Genomic DNA, 19,273 nt, shown 5'->3' on the forward strand with positions numbered 1-19,273 from the left:
GTAGTCTTATTATTATCTTGAAAATAATCAAGTAGATAATAGGTGCTTCCTCTTTTAATTGTATTATCATCCAACGTCAGGGACATCTAGATAATTCCAGAATTTGTGGTGTCACTAGCTATGGGCTACAGCTGTATCAGGTCAAGTTTTAGGAACAATTTCTTCTCAGGAATGGTGAGGCATTGGCACAGGCTGCCCAGGGAGGTGGTGGTGTCACTGTCCCTGGAGGTAGTCAGGAAGAGTGGAGATGTGGCACTGAGGGGCATGGTTATAGGGCATGGTGGGGATGGGTTGGTGATTGTTTCTAACCTTAATGATTCTGTGGTTCTATGATTCTATAGATGGTTTTCATCCTCATTCCTACTACTTTTCAGATGTAGGCAGTGCACGTGCTTGCTGTCCTGGCAATCTTTATAATTTTGGCCACAACTGGATCTTGGATAATTGTATTAATCCAGTGTTACAATTATATGGATCATAATATTACTGTGCAATTTCTGTGGCTGTCACTTTAATACTGCTACACAGCAAAAAAAAGCTGCAAAGCTGTTATGATTTTTTGGTGTTGTCATTGTTTTCTCCCTTGGTAGGCAGGGGTGGTCTTTTTGTGCCTCTATGACATTGTTTGGCTGTGTACCATGAAAAGTGTGACTGTGAAATTTTAATCTTCTATGTAAACTGCAATAATCTTTACAGGAATACCTGCTAGTTTTATTCATTTATGTAAATTAATTCCTTCACTTATTCTAAAAATGTAAAGTACATTTTAGAAGACGTACCTGGACTCAGTGATGGGTTTGTTTCTGCAACACTGACTATTTTAATTGCAGCAGTTCTGAAGGATGTGTAACTCAATCAACTGACTACGTACAATGAAGACTCTGGTGTCAGGTCACTTGCAGACAAGTCAGTTAGTAAACAGGAAGAGCTTTCAAACTTCACTCATATTGGAGTTGCACCAATGAATGCTGTTCATATCTGTGCTTCGAAGGCGCTGGAGACAGCTAACAAGTTACCTCTACCTTGTTGAATATAGTGGATGGTCACGTACAAGGAGGTAGAGGGCCTGAAAATTATGAAAAATGCACAGCAATATTACTTCTGTATTACGGTACGAGCCCAGCTAGATCAGTACCTTCTGTCTAATTAAATCAGTGTTCTCTGGTATATAGGGGAATAAATCTCGAGTGTGACCTGCTCAAAATGGAACTGCAGTCTCTGTGCTGTGGAATTATTTTAATCTATCTTTATGCCCTTAAATTGATAAGAAAAGGTAGGGAGCCTATCAGGCGCTTTTTCCACTTTAATGACCACAAGGTATTTAGGCAAGGAAACATGAAATAAGAATCTTTATCAGCTGTCATTACAGGTGTTCTAGTCATTATGTAGGAAGAGTGGAATTAGATGTATTTTAATTATGGTGAGAAGGATCAGACCAAGCAGAAGAGCTAATTTCTGACACAGAGCAGAGCACCTACAGCCACCATCTGAAGTCTAAACCAGCTGGACCGGGACAGATTAAAGGTCAGTCCAATCGGGGCCGAGTAGATACTGCTAAAGACAAGATGGTACAGGTAGTTCTTTCCTGCTGCTAGCAGTCAGACACTTAAGGACTTTCTGAGACAGGGATTCACTTAGATGTTAAATGTGCCAACAGAGAAGGAAGCAGTGGCAGACTTAGTAAAACAGAATGCTGGTTGCCTCATTCATTGTTCACTACTCATCCTCAGTGGCAAGTCAGAAATACATGGGAACAGTCTGCCAGTCAGTGCTTTTAGCTCTGTTCTTTCCCAGAGAGAGCTGCCACGTCACTCGAGAGCATCGGTACTACTATCGCTTATAAGGATTTCCCAGCACACAGCTGCATTCTGTCTTTCTATGAGATAATGACTATGTGCTGAACAGCAAGCCAACCTTTTTTAACAGAGGCTTAAAATTGTAAGCTTCTTAGAAGGACTTCTTTCTTGTGTGATAACAATGACTTAGTTCATTGCAAAAATGATGAGGAAATAGATTGAGATACTTTTCTGATTATGCTCTCCTAATGTGGTTTAGACTTAATATGAAACATCTAAATTTCACTCTTTCATCTGTCAGCCATTTGTATGTCCTCTAAGAAACTGTAAATTGTTATAGTCAGATCATTAATGGGAACCTATTCAAAAGTGATGATTTAGAAGTAATCAACCTTCAAAATACACACACCAGGACCAAGCTTAATGGAGACCCTGTGCACGTGGATGGAGGCTCTAGGTGCACTTGGCCATGAACATTCAGAGACATCACTGCAATCTGAGCCTGGACGCTTGTGGTTGCATTGCCCAAAGAGTACTTCAGAGGAGAATTCATTCATATTCAAGGACAAGAATGTATTTTAGTGAAACTCAAATCCATAAGCAAAACCCATTAGTGCTATAGAGTCATCTATAACCTGCAGGTAACACATAATCAATGCATGCTATTCTAATGTTACATCAGAACGTAAGCGCGGCTATATATTAGTTCTATTTTCTGTAAGTGCTTTTATCAAGGTTGTATTTACAAAGATGTAAGGCACATTCTCAAATGCTATGCAAGACAATCTTTTCTGCACTCTACCTCCCCCAATTCCATTAATGGTCCTTCTTAAAATAAACATGTCATTGCATCAATAGTTTTCCCTATGGGTGAAACAATTACTGACAATTAATATTGTCTAATTTACAGCGAGTTTTCAGTTTTCATGAAGCCATAAAGCCTTCTTTGTGCTAATTGTGTTTCAGTCAGGGTGTGGGTTTAGTTGTTGGGCTTTCTTTTTCTTTTTCTTTTTTTGTGGCAATTGATATAGAACATAGGGCGGAGTTAACTCCTGCAGCAGTATATAATGGAAAAGCTTGCAGGGTTTGAAGGCTGTTTCCATGGCTTAAAGAAAATAAATAGAATTCTTTATGTTCTGACTAATATTGTCTGACAGGTGGTGAAATTGTGCCAATATTATGTTTTCTCTTCAGGTGACTAAAGCCACTAGAAACATTGATTAATGTCCCCTGACTGCCCAAGTAAGCCAGCAGTGGTAACAGTTAAGTAGGTAACAGCCAAGGATGAGCAGAACCCAGAATATCAGCCCCAAATAATTGCTGTTAGTTGAAATCCTGACATATTTTGTGAGATGCAGAAAGCCCTCCTCAGAGGGCCAAGCAGAAGGGCAAAATGGAAGGTTGGCAGAAGTCTGCTCCATCAACTTCGTGTGTTATTCCCCTGTTGGCCAGGACAAAACCCGTTTCCAGCTGGGAAATGTTGCACTGATGAACAGAATTGTAGCAGGCTATTACAAAATGCTTAACAAGGCCACTGTCTGCTTGCTCCTGTGCACAGCTATTTATGAAAATCCATCTGGCAGATGATCTTGGTAATGTAATGCAACATGCCTCCAAGGTCTGATAACATGTGAATTAATTAGATAATCCAACTTTAGATAATCTTAAGTTTATCTTGATAATAAGTGGGTTTGTGCCACTGTACACACATGTCAATTAAGCTGGTTAGGTGCATCCTTATTTGCTCTAAGGCATCTCAGCACTTCAGATACACTGATGATCATGCTGTTACGTAAAAGAACTTGGCTATCTACTGCTCAGCATGGTGGGAGTTTGATGGGGGAGGTAGGCATCCTGGAAACTGGGATTCCTTTCTTTCCCTTCCTTTGTCCCTTCTTGACTCCTGACAGAGCACCACTGAGCAGGTTTTCAGCTGCTCCAGGAAGTGATGGATGCTGCCAGAAGTGCCCAGAGTTCTGCCATGCTTCCCTTTCAGTTTTTTTGATCCCTTTTTCATTTGCTTCTCTCACAAATCATTTGTCTTTGCCTTGGAATCACATAAGATCAGAACCAGACTCACCTACAATAAAACACATGCAATCTACACACCCAGACACTTTTTACTGTACTAAAACTCTATGTCTCTGTGATCTGGAATATATGCAGTAAGCTTTGAGATTAGCTAACAGCTACACCATTACATTGGGAGTGTTAGAGAAGCACGTGGGCCTTAAGACTAACTGGTACTGAATGGCCTTATCTGTGCTAGTAAAGTATTGTCTCTTGAACAGACAGTGTTTGCAGGTTGACTTCACTACCTGGGTCACAGACCATGTCTGCATGGGAGAATGCTCACTGACATGAGTCCACAAGGACTGCCAGGCTAATGACTGAGCAGTAGGATAAATTCAGAGCATTTCTGGTCACAGCAGCACTTGCTAAGAAAGTAATCACACAGATAGAAGAAAAGTAGTTTCTGAAGGTGCTGCTGTAATAACTAGTGCGTCTCTGGTCAGGAAAAGGCTCAGACCCTATAGGCTGTGCTCTTGGAGGGTTTGTGTAAAGCTAAGATGTGTTCTTATGAATGCAGGAGTCAAAGGCATACGGCACCAGTGCAGGTTCTGGGACAGATCCATATTAAACTGTTGGGGGAGACTGACTCTGAACCTACCAACCATGAAAAGGCCACTATTGTCCTGTTGGACATGACAGTGGGATGGGTTTTGTCTGAAAAGCAAAATACAGCTTTTGAAGGTGCAAAAGCACAAATGGGTGACATGTAATCTCTTTGCCAATACTTTATGAAAGGCCAATACATTATTAATTGCCATTTTAGAGTGTGTGAAGAACAGATGTGAGATTTATTGTTAACTCTGGTTTTTAGCACAGTGGCAGATGGTGCTAGGAATGGCTATAGGCCGTAGTCATACTTAGCCAAGTGAGCTATAGGTGCTAAATAATTTATTAACCTTCTATTAAAAGATCTGTTAATTACTTACTAACTCTTTCTAAGTGGCATGTGGAATAACCCCAATTTCAGAGGGGCAAGTGCCATTTAGCAGGGACATCCTCACCTTCCTGTCACAAGACAGATATTCAGTGAAGGCAGGAAGTGTAAATAAAGTAAGGAAAATGGTATGCCGCTTCTATCAGGAAGTGCATAAGAGCAGCCTTGTGCTCAGATCTCTTGAAAATAAGGTAGCTTGGATATCTTATTTTGAATGTTAGGCTCCAAGATCAAGAAACTCCAGTGTTGATAACTACGTAAGAGTCATGAATGGGATGCAGTAGGGAGGAATTCTAGGAGTGTATAAATGTGTTGGAGTGTACATATATTTGCCAGTGTGGTCAGGCCCTATAAGAGAAACATTGCTAGCCCCTACCAAACTTGGTGTTATCAAAGCCTCTCTGCTGATTTGCAAAGAGCATAACAAATTCTAACACTTGCATTGTTTTGTCTCCCTGGCAAGCACCCAGACAAAGTGCACCTCCCTCCTCCCTGCTGTGTTTTCATTCATTGCACTGGCCTTGATAGCATCCCTTGGGAAAATTAATTCCCACTTCCCAGACACACATACTCCTTTCGTGTGAATGCATTTCTTCCACTTACAGAGGTGGATAGTTTGCCTCTTTTCATAACACAAGGTCTAGAACATGAATTAAGTCCAGGGAATGACAGAGCAGAGAGCTGCTAACTTCTCATACCATTGTGCTTCTCAAATGTTCAGCAAGTAGCTGGTTTTTTGTTCTTTGTTTTGACCGGTCCTCTTAAGATGCCTTCACTGGGTAGAGACCAGCATTATTCACAGCTGATTACACATCTGACTGATAGCCAAAAGCCAATGCACTGGATTAAATTTCCATCCCAGTCTGACATGAAATCCACTTCTCTGGACTGATGTGAGCCAGGGAGTAACCATGGGAACTCAAATATTGTCTGTCCCATGGATTCATCTCTGGGCTTTGTTAAACTGTTTTCACTGGCTGCGGAGGTCCCTGGAAAGTACCTTCACCTTCTGATATGGTATCTTAGAGTACTGCATCTAGTAAATATGTGCATTTCATAGGCAGAAATGATTTTAGAAGTTATGGTATTACCTTTCACTTCCCTTTCTGGAGCTCTGCAACACCCAAAAAGCCAGAAAGATCTGGTTCTGGGCATTGCTGTCTTTCAGTGTTTAATGGGGGCTTATCCAAGCACAATGGATTTGCAGATTTAATATATTCTGTATTTTGAAAATTTGTTTCAAATCTTATCTTACAGTAAACATTTGGAATCACTCTAGATTATTAGTAATGTAGCCAAGTGGCTATATTTGATCACACAAAGCTCTCATTCAGATGTCTAAGCACCTAGCTCCCATTGAATAGCATTGAGATTTAGGAACAAATATGCCATTGTTTTTTATAGAAAAGGTATCTATTTTCTAATTAATTATTCTTGCTTTGAACAAGTTGGAAATGTAACCCAGAATGGAAACTACTTTAGCTAAAAACCTATGTACGAGGATTGCAATTTATTGCAGTGTGACAATATATAATACTAAATTTTGGGTCTGAAAACCTTTATCTCCTCTCCATCAATATTAGATCTGCAATTTTAAGGCCTGAAAGCAGAGCCCTTTGCCTTCCTGGAAGGGGATCCTTTGTGCTATGCATTTTTGCTTCACATACAGCAATTCTAACTTCAGAACTAGATTTCTGAGTTTCTCTGTGGTAATAGTAATGAATTACAGAGGGGCTCAAATACATTCAGTATTTAAACACAGAAAAAAAAAAAAATGCAAGTTTAACACTGTCATTGCCTTGGTGAAGTTCATCAGACTGCTATGCCAGAGTAGTATCTGCCAGCGTCCTACAGTTAGTAGCACTATGGTCAGACCTGTCGTCTTCCGTCTTACAAGAACACAATTGGTGATATTGTCAAAGATCTCAGCTCAAGGACTAGTATTTCAAAGGTTGCTCAGAAGTTTTGTGGCAAGGTGAGGCTCTTAGAAAATGCCAGTTCAGAGAGCTTGAAATAACTGATGTAAACTTTGCTAAGTTTTAAATATTAAGAAGTTAGTGTTCAGATGGGCTCAAGGCCTGTATAACTAGTCTACTACTATCAGAAAAATAACACATGCAAAAATAATAATACAAGGTATTGAAAGCTGAGTCATAATGAACTTAAATTATAATATGAACATTCCTAGTCATGCTCTTAATAAACAGTTTTCACTGTTATGAAAAAGCCTTCATCAGAAATGTTCTGTTTTTCAATCAGCACTACTGAGAATGATGTTAAGAAATAAGCAAGAATATTCTTGCTCCAGAAACATCCAATATTGTCTGACATGACTTGTGCTTCTGAATATTGAGTTGCTCCTAGAAGTTTTAATCAAGTCTTGGAGACTGAGCTTAAGTAGCAATAGTACAAAGCAAGGTTTTTTATGTGGGATGATTTGAGTTCTGTGTTCTCTCCACCACATACTTTGTTTCAACCACAGTTACCTTTTTGGAGTTTTTCAGGTTTGTTTTCTTCGTTGTTCTTCCTCGGTGTAGCAAAATAATGCAAATTCAAAAAAATTCTGCATGGGTTGTTAAGACAGCTTCTAAGAATGGGGGACCTGCTATGGTGCAATGCTGCAAGGACTCTATTCCCATATTTTAAGGAGGGTAAGCTGTATTTGCTGTGTCTTTGTCAATCAGACAGTGAGCTGAATTAAATACTCTCAAAGCAAGAGAAAAAGACATGGAGAGAGAACAAAACCAGCAGGTATTCTCTTAAATAATTTATAGCCAGAAAGAGATATGTTTTTTAAGGAAAGGGACTCTAGTTATTTGATGATAGATTCAGTTTCCTTTGACATTTTTTTTTATTGTGGCCTTCAAAGTGAAGTGTCTTTGAAGTGTGTCTTTGCTGTGACATGAAAACACAAGTTGGCTAAAGCCAATGAGCTTGTTGAGGTGAGTGTACTGAGATGCAAGTGGAAACCAGGGGACTCCAAGAATAATGAAGGGTTAGGAAATAAGACCTGCTGCTGTATCCATAACTGTTATTTTCTGCTGAGATAAGTACACTGATCCTATATCTTCTGAATTGCTCTTTCTTTAGCATTCCAAAGGGGATGTTTCCATGGTGTGAAGAGCAGCAGATAGTCAAGAAGGGAAAGGATTTAAATTTAAGAATACAAGTCTAGGTTGGAAACAGTTGATAATGAGGATCAAAATTCTCATTCTGGCACCCATGGGCAGGACACTGGATTTGCTGAAAGTGAACTGTGGGTACAGTCTGACACAATGGCATCACATGACTGCCTTTATTTAAAAAGAAAATAACATTAACTTCTGCTTTCTGGGAAGCTGCAAACTCAATCATATTTGCAGCAAATCATTTGCAAGAGCAAATATTTATGAACTAAGAGCTTATGCATGTATTCACACAGATAAGTGTTTGATGATAGTGCCAGACAGATTTCTTCTGTAGATAGTAAGCAAACTCTTTTCTAAGTAACTTCATTTTTTTTCTCACTTAATTCCCATCTTGAGATCCGTCTTGAGGTTTGAGAATGGGCTGATCGCTGCTAAAAGAACGCTTACATGTTTAAACCAAATAATGAGCTTGGCTTATTATCTGGAGCATGCCATCAGCTTTCATGGCATTGCAAGTTTGACAGCTTGATTTTGTGACTGCTTTTATAGAAACTTCAGCTCCCCCAGGGAAAGCTGCAAGATCAAAGATTGGTTCCTGCTGTCACATAGCTTACTAAATCCTGGGAAGTTTTTTCAGTGTAAAAATAGGGTAAATTAGATCAGAGACAGGCCTCAAGTGTTTCCTTGGACTCACAGTAGTTAAGAGGAATTAGGAGAATGCAGCTTGATTATTCTTCAGGAAGGAAGCAATCTTTCAGTTTATATTAGTGGAGGTAAGAGTCAGATCCATTTGCCAGGTGATGATCTAGTCACAGGACGGTAAGTAAATAGTCTGCAAGCTGGGGCTCAAGCTGAGTACAAGTTTTCATAAAGAAAAGCTCTCTGTGGAAATTTGGTCCTTTACAAATAGCACGCAGAAAATTCAACTTCTGAAGCTGCCCAGGACATTGCTTAATTTCCCTTTGAATAAATACTATACAGGTTTTTAAATACACGATTAGTTCTTTAGCTTTCTTTCTTCAGAACTGAGGATTTTGGAAGAAAAAAATTATCTGGTTTTGAGAGTGGAAACATTGCCTGGAGGTGGAAATTCTGAAGATTAAGGCAACACGTTAGTAATATGCCTTCAAGGTGCTCAAATTTCGGTTGATCTTTTTCCTTCCCAATCATCTACTAATAACTGTCATATTATAACTGCAATTGGCTCAAGAAGAAATTTTGCAGTATTCTCGGAGTAATTCATAAGAGACGTAGAACAGAAAGGGAGACAGCCCTTAATTCCTATGGATATCTATTTAATTGCCTCTCTGAAAGTCAATGGGTGTATTTAGTAGTAGTGACTCAGATCTAACCCTGCAAGAAGGTTGCTTCCATTTGGACAGCTTTCAGCAACTGCCGGGGTACTGGTTTGTCTTGAGGGACACCAGCCTGGAGGAGATTCTGAATGTTTTTGCTCTTTAAACCTCTATTATTACTGTTGATTTCCTCTGCTGGAGTATCTTTCACTGGCTTAAGTCCCTTTGGATGGTCTCGTATTTTCCTTATCGATTAATAGGCACATTTCATGGCTTTCTAACAGTGTAAGAAAATGTAGGAATTCTGTTTAGGATAAGATACCATGCAGTTCACTTTTAGCAACTTGTTGGCATTACATTTTTATTGCTGCCTGGGCAAACTTCTGGCTCACGTTTAACTTGCCATCAGCTAGAAGCCCCTGATCCCTTTGTTGATGTGAAGAAGAAAATTTGTTAAGAAAATTCCAAGATAGGTATTATGGGTGCATGGTGGTAGAGGCGCATGTCAGATGAAGAGAGCTGCTGTGTTCACAGTGAAATCTGTGTGTATCTTGTGACGTGAGCAATCCTGTATGCAGAAACATTTGTGGAAATAGGTCTTCAGAAGCAGTCATTGTGGACTGAAGGGATTTGTGGCCAAAACTAGCTTTTTGAAAAACAGCTGGGCCTGACCCAAGAAGAGGTATTTGTCTTGATTCCACAGCCCTTGCCCTATCACTTCAGAGTGTTTCCGTGCAGCAGTCTGGTACCTTTGTCACTCAGAATCTTCTTTAACTTGCCTGTACATCTCCAATAGGTGTACACGTGAAGAACATGCAGCTTCCTTATGGGGTGGAAAAGTGTCAATTGGAAATAATATCAATTCACACAAGATTTTTCTCTCCTAAAGCATTGCTTTTGGCTTCTGTATAGTTGAAAGGGGAGCTTGGTTTTAATTTTTGAAGATCTATGGGCTCTCAAATGATTATACCACATAAAACAATAGTAACTTCTATAAAGTGCAAGTGAAATGCCTTTCTATCATCTCAGTGTTTTGAAAGTCCAGCTGTATAGAATTAGCATGCAACTATCTTTAGTGAAAACGGGAAAGCTCAGATGAAATGAGGCTCTAGACGGCATGAAGTCCTGGTCTGACTGAAGTTTGTAACTTCGAAACTGCCTTTCACTTCTGTTGACAGATAGTGTAACCAGGCTGTCTGTCGGACAGGCTTGTACTCGGCAAAGCAGAAGCCAAAGATGCAATAAAACTGTGATGGGGGAAAAAACCAACAACACACAAGCAAACATAAAACAAATTTTCTCATATTTTGTTAATTAGAACTTTTTGCAAACAGCCTTTTCAGTTCTTTCTTTGGAATTGTTGGATGAGGAAAGATCTGTGGGATGAAAATTAGCTGAAGATTCCTGGTCCTTGGAGGAAGGTAGAGTCTACCAACAGGTGAACAAAGCTTTTTACTGTGCGGAACAGATGTTACAGTGCCAATTTGTAACCTGATAGTTTAATTATGTTAACAGTAAATTTATCCATAAGACAGCTCCAAAAAACAGATTTCTTCTGCAAGAATCCACCTCATACAAAAGTGACAAGGTATCTTCTGTTCTACTGAAAAGTGCACAAGTGCTCAGAATCAATCTTCTATTCCCTTTCTTGGTCACATCGAAGCAGACTTAAAAATCCAGACTGAAAAACACACCTGCACATGGTCTACACGGGTGATAGCTCCCAAGGTCCTATTGCAATATGCAACTCCCAAGGTTAGGTGAACATGCAGACAGTGTCCTTAGCAGCACATATGTTCTAGGGAATCTTTTTCTTTCTTCAACGTTTTCAAGCCTAAGGCAAAGTGAGTAACTCATGAAACTCATAATCTGTGGGGACAAGTTATTGTTGTTGTCAATACAGCAGATGCATGTAGAAATGATCTTTCAGCATTTTACATAACTGGATGCAATAGTCCAGGGCATTCACATACAAATAGGGGAAAGCCAAAGACTTCAGAAGAGAAAACAAATTATTAACTTCCAGTCCATCAACAGTGGTTCTGAAAAATCTGAGAGACTGTTTAAAGTTTGGCAGTTTTAAAGATCTTATGGGACCTTATGGGATAAATCATTTAAAGAAGTTCCACTTGAGGAAGTAACTCTTAAACTTTACTTACCATGAAGTAATTACTTAAATATATATCATCTCTTTCCTTTGCATATAATTATAGCTAATGATCAGGGAGAGAATGGCTGACAATGTACCCATTGTTCTTTTTCTTTCTTTCTTTCTTTCTTTTTTTTTTTTTAAGAATATTTCCACCAGGAAAGACAATTATTTTTCTTTTAAAAAATGATTTGGTAACAATGGAATAAATATCACCTACTGCCTTCCACCTACCTTTTGTCCCTTTTTTTCTCTTTAACTTGTAGTGCATTTTGTTTCTGCATTTTTGAGGAAAAATGAAAGTATTTTAACTCTTCCATGTCCGTCTGTTATGTTAGACAAGTATCAATAATTACCTCTGTCTTTTAATCTATAATCTTTTCCCTTTAATCTCAACTTGGATTAATTATTTTTAGTCAGGTGTGATTCCTCTGTGAACACAGGGATAGAGAAGATGATACACAAAACATGTATTAGGGTTAATCAATAAATCTCTTGCTCATACAGCAAAAATACAGTCTCCTTTTCTAACTCATGGAGAAGCACACAAATGCATGCTTTTACAGTACAATTAGCAGTAATGAAAATAAATAATGAGGTTCTGGAAGAAAAACAGTCTAACTATATGGTGTTACCATTCAGAGCTAGTCCAAAGACTTGAAGCCAGTGACTGTAGTTGCAGTGTTGGTTTTTAATTAGTGGATTTTTTGTACACTCCAGAAGGGCACTGTGTGAACTTAGAGCAGCAAGACATCCCTTGTCTCTCCAAAAATCCACTTAGCGTGAGCCTACATTTGTCATCTCTTGTCAGTGCAATCTGAAAATATTCTGAACATCTCCTCTTACTCAGGCTTCTCTCCTGACTGATCGACTCTGCTTGCCCTCTGTAAAGGTAAATGTAGATTAAAGGAATAGCTGGAATCCAATCTTTACCTTCTCAATATTTCAAGTAGATTTACTATCTTCCAACCCATTCATTTGTCACTTTAATAAGTACCTGAAAAGTTAATTCATTAACAGGAATAGCCTGAAAATTTCAGCTTCTTCATTTATTAGCCAGAGAGCAATTGTAATTCAGGTAGTAATAAAGGGTTGGTGAAGAAAGAGTAAATGCTTGAATGGCACAGTAAATGTTATTGAACTCATTTCATCTATGGGTTTTAAAATAATTAATCCTGCATTGTTAATAGTTGGAGATGGACTGATCAAGTTTTGTGTTCTTTGGACATTTCAGCATGAGGCTATTTATGGCTTCTCACTGTGGAAGGGCAACACAAGGTTAGACTAAGAAAAGATTGTGAGTGAAACTAAAATGAATAGATCATTTTTGATGTATTGAAAAAAATATTACTTTTTTCTGTCTGATTCTTTTTTTTTTTTTTTAATGAAAAAAATGTAATTTGAGTGGGAGAAAGAATCCACTCTCTTCTTTGCTTAGAAAAAGCACACAGAGGAAACAGAAAACTGATGTTTACTTTTTCTGTGTTCCAAGCTGCAAAAATTAAAGGTGTGTTGAATTGTATCACACAAGCAGGCATGGGAAGGGAAGAGAGGAGGAATGAAACATTTGGAGGAATGCTTTGAGTTCAGAAAGTTGTGTTCTCTCTTCTGCAGCTTGGACTGAGTGCTCTTTCTATCCTAATCCTTGGTAGCTGAATTTTAGAGCTTTGCAAGGGTAAGTGCTGGGTCCTGCACATGGGTCTCAACAACCCCGTGCAATGCTACAGGCTTGAGGCAGAGTGCCTGAAAAGCTGTCTAGCAGAAAAGTACCTGGGGTGTTGGTTGACAGCAGGCTGAACAAGGACCAGCAGTGTGCCCAGGTGGCTAAGAAAGCCAATAGGTCTTGGCTTGTATCAGGAAATAGCGTGGCTGGCAGAACTAGGGAATTGACTGTCATCCTATTCTCAGCACTGGTGAGGCTGCACCTCAAGTACTGTGTTCAGTTTTGGGCCCCTCACTACAAGAAGGATGTTGGTCTTCAGTTACTCAGGTGTGTCCATATTAAGAAAACTAGTGAAGGAACCAGACTTCATAACCCAGGCAAGCATCTGACTTTCACCAAGGACTTCTAGGTGTCTGTTTTGATGCAGGTATTTCCTGCTCACAGCGTTTTTATGCCTCTATCCTTGCTGCTACTGAAGTGGCAGCACATTCTGTGTCTGGAGGTAATTAACCTCTGTCTTCTTCAGTTTCCTCACCCACAAAACAAGAGAGAGTGTGTCCTGCCAAGAATGGTTTCAAACTTTGTCCAGCCTGCCATACCATCAATAAAATGTTGTGTATGGGATGCCAAATACACCCTATGATAGTGTGATTTGCTGACAATGAAATGAGAAATTAGGCTGTTTCTGTAGTCCTCTGCATTTTTTTTACTGCAATTGGGGACTAAAATTAGCCCTTGGAAAAGCTTCCTATTTATTTTATTCAAGGAGTCCATTATACTGAGCACAAGGAAATGCTACTGTTAGAGTTATGGGAGGATTTGCTCATTAAAAAAAATGCTCCTCAATGAATGAAATATCTGTGCATTTGCAATTACTTTTTTAGATGCCAAATACAACCAAAAAAAAGGACTATTGAGAAATATTGCTTGTATAGAGAAGAAAGAAAACTCCATCTGATTTATAAAGAGACCAGTAATGATATCAGCCATCTGAGAACCAACAAATAATTGCATTCTGTGCACAGGTAAAATACCTGTTTAGTTTGACTGAGTCTTTATTATTGTTTTTGTAGACGAATGTGCCATTGCAAAAGGCATTAGGTTTTCAACTAGAATTTGGCACTAAGAGCAGGACTTTTCAGTTTTAAAAAATCTCTTTTTTATTTTTTCGCTGTAGTCCCAGAGTTATCTCTATTTTACCCCTCTAATTTATGTCATGTCTGAAGAATTTCATTGATTCCTACTTTGGCATTACTTTTAATAGGAAGCCCTAGATTCATTGTGTCTAGATGGAGTACAGAAATAAACATCCTAGAAACTGAGTAAATTTTCAGTGATGTCATCAGCTAAACAGAATCAGAAACTCCAGGTAGAACACATTTTTGCCTCCCCCTCCTTCCCCCACATGTGTGGTTACACACACACGGCACGTACACACAAACATTACTTTTTGAGCACACACAAAGTATGGGGTGCACACAGAAGGTGACAGATTCAGCAAAAAGAAATATCACTAAAAATCACTAGAGTCACTTATGAAGTTTAGCAAATATCAGAAGCATCACTGTAAGTCAAAAGCAGTGACCAGAAGACGTTCTGTGAATTTGTAAGCAGTATGTACTCAAAAGACAAATATTGCAGTTGTTCAAACACCTGAATACATCTCCTGATGCAAATCTTTGTACGCCCACATACACGCACACATAAATGTTGGGCTTCCAAGACGGCGTGTATTAAAGTGAAGGATGTTGTAGTGCTTTCAAGCTTTCTAGCAGTAATGCCAGCTCTTACTGTCATATTCAGTATTTTTCTGCTGAGGTCAGATATTTGCATGAGAATCTCAGATTTTAGTTTTTTATATATATATATATATATTTATATATATATGTATGTTGCTTTTCTTTGTGGATGCAGAAAAAGGCTGAAATTATTTCTCCCAGATTTAACTAAGAGAAGCCCTAAGCTTGTATTTATTTGTGTATGTTTTTCAACTGACTTGTTTTTAAGCATGTCACATCTTGAGATCATAGTGTCATTGTGTTTGGAAAAACAAAGGTAAACAGTGCTGAAGTAATTTGTAATGGCATTTCTTCAGCTTGTTTTGTCATGCTAGCATTTGTACAGAAACCTTGTTCAGGAGAAGACCACAAGTCTCTGGCTGTGGGCCCAAGAAGGCTGTTAAATTGTATGAGCATTTTGCAGGAACAATTTGATTTCTGATAACTTCTTCAATGAGAAACATGAAAACCTCACTGTGGCTATAGGTGATATTGAATGGATGCTCTCATATAGAAGAAAATCTACTTTTTTGGTATGCCACACAGAGGTGGTCCCCGATTAAATCATAGAACCAGAATTGCTCAGGTTGGAAAAGACCTTAAGGATCATCAAGTCCAACTGCAACCTAACCATACTACTCTAACAACCTTCTGCTACATCATGTCCCTGAGCACCACATCCAAATGGTTTTTAAACACATTCAGGAATGGTGACTCAACCACCTCCCAGGGCAGCCTATTCCATTAACAATCCTTTCTTTAAAGAAGTTTCTCCTGATATCCAACCTAAACCTCCCCTGGTGCAACTTGAGGCCATTTCCCCTTGTCCTATCACCTGTCACCAGTGAGAATAGATCAACCCTGCTCTCACTGTAATCACCTCTCAGATATTGGAAGATTCCCCACACTAAACAGCCCCAGTTCCCCAGTTGCTCCTTGTAGGGCATATTCTCCAAGCCCTTCGCAAGCCTTGTTGCCCTTCTTTGGACCTGCTCCAGCACTAGTCAACCAGTCATTTTATGGTTGAGTTGATTTCCCCTCCTTGTGTTGTGAATTAAGTGAGAAAACTAGGAGAAAAACAAAGTTCGGTCCACAGACCTCTCTATGCAACCAGGAGGCTAAAACAGCAGGTTTTTTCCTCGAGGGTAAGGTGAGCTGTGTTGTGAAAGAACAGGATTTCATGGCAGTATGTTTGTCTCGGTCCAAAGGTTGCTCTACCGAAGTAGGATTCAGTTCATAATTTCTACTATCTGTGTCTCCTTCAGTAACAGCCTTCCCCTCCCTATAGCTTCTCATGTGTCTCTCCTGATGAAGGGAGCTTACAAGCAGGAGAGGGATCTACTTTTTACATGTTCTGATAGTGATAGGATAAGGGAGAATGGCTTTAAGCTGTATGAGGGGAGAAACAGGTTAGATGTTAGGAAGAAATTTTTTAATCAGAGGGTGGTGAGGTGCTGGAACAGGTTGCCCAGAGAGGCTGTGGACACCCCATCTCTGGAGGCATTCAAGGCCAGGTTGGTTGGTATCCTGGGCAAGCTTGATCCTGGGCAGGCTGGCAATCCTGCCCATTGGCAGAGGGTTGGAACTAGATGATCTTTAATATCCCTTCCAGGCTACACCATTCTATGATTCAAGACCTGGTGCCATGGGATCCGATGGGGCATATGCTACTTCTCTGTTTCCCACTCTCTTAAGGTATCAGGTAGTAGACAGGAGCAGCAAGCAAGCATTGGTGAGAAGGCCACTGAACCCTCAGGGAATGTACCAATTTCAATGTCACATTAAATTAATAGCTTACTTGATAATAGGGGAACAATGAGATGGTCAGTATGGATTTTGAATTGAATAATTGATAAATTTTCCAATATTTAGGTAGAGAAACTAGAAGTAGTTGTAAGTAACAGAAAGTTCTGTGAAGTAGTTACAATCTGTTATGGATACTTCAAGAAAAAAAAAAGAAACTGAAATGTATTTTGGATAATACAGTAGATATACAATGTTAAATAGTCAATACTGTGTAAAAATTTACATTTCAATGCCATTACTATACTGCACATTGAATCAATAGCTTCTTATATAAATAATGGGATAGCTCATTGCTAAAATATGCTATCCCTAATGCTTATTAGACTGTCAGAGACAGGCTTAATAACATGTGAAGGCTAGTTAAACATTCTATGTACTGTAAAATTCTCAGAGATCTAGTTTATGTGAGTTATCAGCAGGAATACAGTATCAGCAGAGTGATGTCTCCCAGGGAAATGACAAACAGGACAGGAGTGGGTTTACCTTTCTCAACTGAGTAGCTGTCTCTAGCACAGAGATGGTGCTCACCGAGGTCAAAGTGAGACATGTCAGTCATAGAGGGATTCATTTTCCTCTGGGAATTGAGGGAAATAATAAAGACCTGAGGATGTTATAACAGTTGTGATCTCTTAATGATTCTATGGTAATTATTATTTTCATTTCCTCCTTGGGGCATTAGTATTGATTGGAAATGAATGTTATAAGGCACTTCTCCATTGCAAAAGCATATTTATTTTTTGGAAGTCCAAGTGTCAGGCACGAAGGGATAAGTGATAGCTACATGCTGAATTTTGAAAATCTATTTATTCTGAAACGTTTCTGTTTCCCTACCTCCCTTTCTTCTTTTCCTGCTTGATATTTTTTACTCTGCATTCAAAGGCTATAGGGTTCATCTGCTTCAGCTACTTATGCCTATAACTGAAGTTACGATACTGTATTTTTGACATCATAATTATTTCCACTGCAACCAACTGCAATTTTGTAAATTGACTTCAAGTAGCGATGTAAGCAGCAGGAGCAGATGAGTCCTTAAGAAACTATCATTCTGTCCTTGAAAATATGGAATGAGGATGAACTGCAGAACAATTTGTAAGCAGAATTATTGGGGAAAAAAAAAGTTTCCTCTTTCTTTTTTACACTGATAAACATCCGGACTACCTCTCTGTGAGTCAGTAATGGACTCTTGGTTCTTGTCAAGTAGTACTGATCAGGATGCAGACTCCATAATTCGGCATTCATGCTCTCCTAAAACCTATAATAACCACTGTGAATGAATTGTGAAAACCTTTTTTTCTGTCAGACTTGACAATCTGAGAGGCACCTGGGCTGCAACTGTCCTTAAGTCACCGAAAAGCTTCCAACAACCAGTCATTAATGACACTGCAAGATGCCTGAGAGGGATGCTTCAGCATTTTGCTAGAGTATACATCTCAGCAATGTGATGTGTAAGGAAGGCAAGCTTTTCCATGATAACTTGCCTTGGGTTGTGGTATAAAAAAGCAAGGTTGAGTGACTTTAATAACCTTGGAAATGTAATATGCACTTAGAGATATTCTGTCTAGGTTGTGGAATTGCTATTAGGAAATGCAACTCATAAATAAAAACAGAGAGAAGGTTTACTTAGCATTACAAAATTTAGACTGGTAAAAATGCACTCTCCTTCAGCTTATGCTACAATGGAACTGGGTTAATCAGTAGGAAAGCCAATGATAATGGATTTTATCTTGGTGTTACGATGAGAATCTGGCCTCAATTAAAACAGAGACATAAGCCAGCTAAATACTATCCTTCTGTGCATCATGAACTGCTTAGTTTGCTTAATAATAACACATTCAAAATACAGCTGGAAAAGTAAGCATTTCAAGTTTTTCAGGCTGGTTAGCAGTAGGCAAATGAACAATGTCTAGATGTAAAATCTAGTACATCAGTATGACACACTTGCAAAGAACACATGCTCTGAGCACCAGACCAAAGTATTTTCATTTCATAACTTGTGAGACAGTTTAAGCAACAGTTGCCTATCTTGCAGGTTCCATCTACAGCTTCCTTCAGACATGGACATTTGATAGAAATCACTTGTGAGCCCACCCAGGAAAGCCAGAAGAATTAAACTCAGTCAGTCTGGCAGGCTACAGAGATGAGCTCTAAATGTCTGAGCAGTGCGTGGTCAACAGCTAAGCCCAGGAACACTTGACCTAGGGAGATGCACACAAGCTGTTCCTGGACACACGCAAACGTCTTGTATTTTCTGTGCTGAACCTTCCTATTAGATTCAGACCAGACTTAGACCATGAGCATAAAGGTATGTAAAATAGGTATTTCTGTGTCCCAGAGCCCACCAGAAAGGGTGAACATATAAAATCCCTTAACATCAAGCAGAAAGGGTTCGCTTCTTTGCAATAAAGCCCATTAGAAAATTCTCAGGCAGAAAAAAATGTCTCTCTTACTTCCAGATGCTATGGTCGTATGTTTCCATGGAAACCTCCTTCTTCTCTCCTGATATCTCCAGTGACAGCTATGCACGGGAGGCATCACTGGCAAAAAAACATGCACACAGCCTGGTCTGGGATCTCTATGGAAGAGGGCTTGAGGTTTTTGTTTTAAACTTTTTCTGTGGTGAGTGGTGTTTGGCAGGGGGAAAGAGCAGCTTT

The sequence above is a fragment of the Gallus gallus genome, chromosome 4, assembly GCF_016699485.2.
Source record: "Gallus gallus isolate bGalGal1 chromosome 4, bGalGal1.mat.broiler.GRCg7b, whole genome shotgun sequence".
Lineage (NCBI taxonomy): Eukaryota > Metazoa > Chordata > Aves > Galliformes > Phasianidae > Gallus > Gallus gallus.